Source organism: Motacilla alba, chromosome 6, assembly GCF_015832195.1.
Source record: "Motacilla alba alba isolate MOTALB_02 chromosome 6, Motacilla_alba_V1.0_pri, whole genome shotgun sequence".
Classification (NCBI taxonomy): domain Eukaryota; kingdom Metazoa; phylum Chordata; class Aves; order Passeriformes; family Motacillidae; genus Motacilla; species Motacilla alba.
In genome coordinates this window covers 34,700,786-34,705,785 of record NC_052021.1, presented here as the reverse complement: position 1 = coordinate 34,705,785, position 5,000 = coordinate 34,700,786, and the positions used below count along the sequence as shown (strand labels likewise).

General features: G+C 48.3%; 1 protein-coding gene across 4 annotated transcripts in view; it reads right to left on the bottom strand.

Annotated features, from left to right (window-relative positions):
- Positions 1-5,000, bottom strand: part of MGMT (O-6-methylguanine-DNA methyltransferase) — a 124,208-nt gene that overhangs the window by 51,173 nt on the left and 68,035 nt on the right. The gene's annotated exons all lie outside the window — the stretch shown is intronic.

The following is a 5,000-nucleotide window of genomic DNA, read 5'->3' as shown; positions in this document are numbered from 1 at the left end:
ACAGCACTCCAGACTGTTCCTGAGGAGATTCCTAAAATCCTGAAATTGGAGGAAAATAAGTGTGTCCTCTCTTCATGGAATCCCAGAATGGTTTGGAAGGGACCCCAAATCCCACCCAGTGCCACCCCTGCCATGGCAGGGACACCTCCCACTGTCCCAGGTGCTCCAGCCCCAGTGTCCAGCCTGGCCTGGGGCACTGCCAGGGATCCAGGGGCAGCCCCAGCTGCTCTGGGCACCCTGTGCCAGGGCTGCCCACCCTGCCAGGGAACAATTCCCAATTCCCAATCTCCCATCCAGCCCTGCCCTCTGGCACTGGGAGCCATTCCCTGTGTGCTGTCCCTCCATCCTTGTCCCCAGTCCCTCTCTATCTTCCCTTCAGCCTCACCCCCAATGCTCCTCTGATGATTCAAGTCACCTTTTCTCAATTTAATTACTGCCAAAAATGTTCTTCTCATGGCCCAATTGCTCATTATGAAGTAAAAGTATCAATCCCATGGATTTTTAAATTAAAAACCAGGCAAAGCACAGAAACTTCACAGCTACAGACAGTGAACTACCACAGGCATGATGCAGAATGAAAGATGAAAACACACAACAATTCTTTTCTGCCACAAACACACACATGAGCCTGTAGTTACACATTTTAGGTTTAACTCTGCAGGAAACAAGCACCATTAGTTCTGCATCTGATGCAAACTCAGATTGCAGGCCACGTAAGACAAGGATTTCAGCTAGAAATTAGCCCTTTTCTAGAGTTCCCTCAGTGTGAGCGATGCAGGGGATAGATATTAGATTAGCTGCATCTTGCTCACATTTGCATGACAAAATTTTCTGCTTCAGATCAAGTATTTTCCATTTGAAGACAACAGCCCAGTCCTAAAAACTCTTACAGTTAAGAAAAAAAATAATAAATCAGCAATTGAGGTCATGTGTTCCTAATCAGCAGCAGAGAAATTTGGCAAGTGTCCCTTGCCATGGCACAGGGGGTGGAAAGAGATGAGCTTTAAGGTCCCTTCCAACCCAAACCATTCTGTGACTCCATGGAATTGGAAGAGTTTTCCCATTCTTTTCTCCAAAGAAAGCTGCTGGTTTAGCAGCCGCAGCCTCCCAGCAGCCATTCCCCAAGTGCCAAGGTGAACTTTTCTTTTTGAAGGCATTGAAACCCAAAGAAATCAAGGGTTGTGAGATGGAAATGTCCTCAAGTTACGCCACGGGAAGTTTAAATTGGATACTGGGAAAAGCTTCTCCATGGAAAGGGTTGTCAAGCATGGAAGGGGCTGCCCAGGGCAGTGAAGGAGTCACCTGAAGTGTTCAAAAAGGTGTGCATGTGGCACTTGAGGGGCTGGTCAGTGGTGAACATGGTGCTGGCTGATGGGTGGGCTCGGTGATTTTAGAGGTCTTCTCCAACCTTAGTGATTCCACGAGGAAAAGCAAGAGGAGGAGCATGACCTGGGCACTGGGCATCAACACAAACCCATAAATAAACTCATTATTCTGCCCTGAAAGCATCTCTCAGCCCTTCTCCCTCTGAGGGGGTGAAACCTCGTGTCCCTCCACGATCAGATCTCATCGTTGCTCCTGATGGAGCACAAACCCTCTGCTTTGTGGTAATTGCTCCTTTGAACATGCTAATAACACAACCTAACTCTTCTTTATGCTCTCCCATTTTTCTGGATTAAGTGTGAATTTTTATTGTGTTTTTTCCCAACAAGACATCTCGCTTGTAAATAACCCAACATTAAGTGTCACGATATAATTGATTTTCTAATGAGGTTTTCAAAAAGCATTATATTTCTGCTTGTCAGGAAATCTTTACAGCAGAAATAAGTCCTTCCATATGCACTCCTTAGAAACTCAACTTTTCATTCCTGCAGTGGGGCTGAGGTGGATTCAATCCTGTGGATTGCCCTAAAATAATGTGCTGCACCAGATGTTTCTGTGGCTCTCTCTCCACATCTTCCTGTTGCACTGGGAAATGGAGTGGGAAATTATCCCAGCAGCGTGCCTGGGATGGGATAACCTCAGTCTGGGATGGGCAAACCCAACAGCAGAAAGACTCAGAGTTGGACTTGATGACCTGAAAGGTCCTTTTCAACCTCAATGGCTCTATGACAACTACAAGTGACATTGAGGTGAATTTGATGCCACAAAGAAGGGTTGAGGTAGGTACAACCCCCAAAAAGGATTCAAGCTGTTCCTCCAGAAAATAAAATGCCCAAGTTTTGCTAATTTGGAAAATGTTGGGGGATGACGTCTGGTGAGAGCAAACCACTGCTGTCAGGACTGCTTGAGATGTTTAATATATGCATTATTAGGGTTTAGTGGGCATGGTGGCATTCAGGTGAAAGTTGGATTTGATGATCTTGGAGATCTTTTCCAGCCTTAACGGTTCTGTGATTCTACTCTGTGATTTTGTTGGATTCAGGATCTTTCCAGTTTAAGGAATTAAGACAGAAGGATTAAGACAGAAGTAGGCGCCTCCTTGCAAAAACACAAGCAGGTAAATTAAAAAATAAAAGTGAAAATTGTGCTTATGCCAGAGAATATGTTAATTTTGAAGTCTAAATAGTATATAACTTTATAGTTTCAAGAAGCGTTTGCTTGCAAATACTACTGGAAAAGGAAAATATCAGCCATTGATCCCACCATTAGTGCTGAGCCTGCTCCAGCAGGAGCTCAGGGAATCTTCCCCAGAGCCTGAAACCCAGGATGGGTTTAAATACCAGTAAGAGAATAACTGGTTTTTATCCTTTTTTAATATTTTGTTTGAGAATCATGCTTTAGCTCAGGCCAGACTTGCAGGACAGAACATACGAGTTGAACACTAGACATGCACCACTGGACACAGAATATTTTGCAGATCAGCATCTCAATTAGGTCCCAAATGTGGACAACAATCCAGGGCTCAGCTCTGCATCTCTTCCAAAAATAAAACTCCTCCTGTAATTTCTTTTGAAGATTTTTATACAAGACACCTGATATAGGAGGCAATCTGTACCTGCCTTAAGAAAAGAAAGCTCTTTTCTTAAGAGAAAGGTCCAGGATTCACCCTCTATTGACAGCTGAAAAGGAAGCAGAGGGATATATACAGCTATATAAATACTTATATACACACACACATGGAGGAATGGAGCAAATAAAAAAATATTCCTCAAGTATCACAATAAAGTGGCACAAACCATCTCGCTGAGACAGTCTCAGCCTCCAAACCCACCAGAAAATATGATTTATAGCCCCGAATTACCGTGGGCAGTTTCACTTGTGGCTGCCCCTTCCACACTTGGGGGCGATGCATTATTGATAGGACGGACAAACACACACTTAGGCTGGGATTTGCAATTTAGCACAGGATTTATAAAAGGACCAAAAAGAGACAGTGGATGGCTGATGGAACTGAAGAGCACAGCGATATTTGGTGGGATTATCAACCTGCCACGGGCAGGAACCTGCTGCGAAGGGGGTGGGAAAATCCCCCCACAGCTGTTGGGAAGCTGCTCCATGAGTATTGCAATTAATAGATTAATAGATTCATTAAATTTGATGCCTACTGAACCACACTCCCCTGACTGAGTGTCCACAAAGGCCCTCCCCACCCATGTCCCCAAAGAGGGACGGGTGCTCCAGGCTGTCCTGCTCGTGGACAGCAGCCTGCCTGGGGTTTGGAGGAATATAATCATGTTCCTAGCCCTTGGTCACACCGGGCTGAGGCCATCCATCAAACTCAGAAGTAACTGGAAAAAAGGAAACGAGAAGGACCTGACAGCACGATCCCATCAGCCTTAATGCCACGGGAAGCCAGACAGGAAAAAAGGGAATAGAAAGTGTGCAGTGTGCTGGGAGAGGCTTTGTCTCTGTGGAAAAACAGCTACCCCACCTTCTGCAAAGTGTGATCCCTTCCTCTGCCTCATCCTTTGTCCCTCCGGTGCCATGGGATGTTTAGAATGGATATTCACAAAAATTCCTGCATGGACAGGGCTGTTCAGTCCTGGCACAGTCACCCAATTCAGGGGTGGAGTCCCCTTCTCTGCAGGGATTTACGAGCTGGGGATGTGGCACTTAGGGACACGGGGCAGTGGCGGCCATGGCAGTGCCAGGGAAGGGATCTTGGAGGATTTTTCCAACCTGAGTGATTCTGGGATTCCATATCCTGGCCCACTCCTGGTGCTTTGTTAGCAGCTGGTGTGTTCACTGCAGCACCTCTGGCAGGTGTCCCCACTGTCCCCCTCCATCCGTCCTCCCAGCCTCAGGTTCCACACTCTGCCCATGGACACCTCACCTGGAGATACCAGAGCGCCCCAAGGTGTGCCAGTGGGGTCTGCCCAGTGGTGCCAGCCTTTCCCATGAAGGTGGCACATCCCAAGGGCACAAACTCACTCAGGAGTAATGACAGCTGGGCCGAGGGCAGGGTCAAACCAAGCTCACAAATCCTGCCTGGGTACGGCTGCACCTAAGCCTGGCTTTCCTCATCGGGACTGCACATCCAGCCGGAGCTGGATTTCTGCACAACTCTCCTGCTCTGACAGGGGAATCAAATCAAATCAACTCAACCTAGCAATCTCCTGCATTTGACCATTAACACCAGCCCAAGCCCCCTCCCCAGCACAGCCCACCTCGCTGGGCGATGAGCGGCCACGCTCACCCCACACCCCCAGCCGCCCTAAACCCCAACAACCCCCAGCCCCCCAGCACGGCCCCCTCTCCATCTCCCAGAGCTGGTATTTCCCAGCACGGCCATGGCACAGGGGGCCCATCAGGCCGGGCTGCTCTAGGGGAGCGGGGCTCCCGGGGGACCCCGGGCTGTCAGCGCTGCTCAGAGCCACTGTACTGGAACCCCGGCCTCCCTCCGGCGCTCGGGGCCACCGCCGGCCTCCGGGGCTCCTGCCCTGCCTGCACACCACACAGGCACGAAACACAGGCAGCAGCTGAGGGCTGCTGGTTTTTATTCTGTTTTTTTTTTTTTTCTTTTTTTTTCCTTTTCTCAGTAATCTTCATCGAACTTT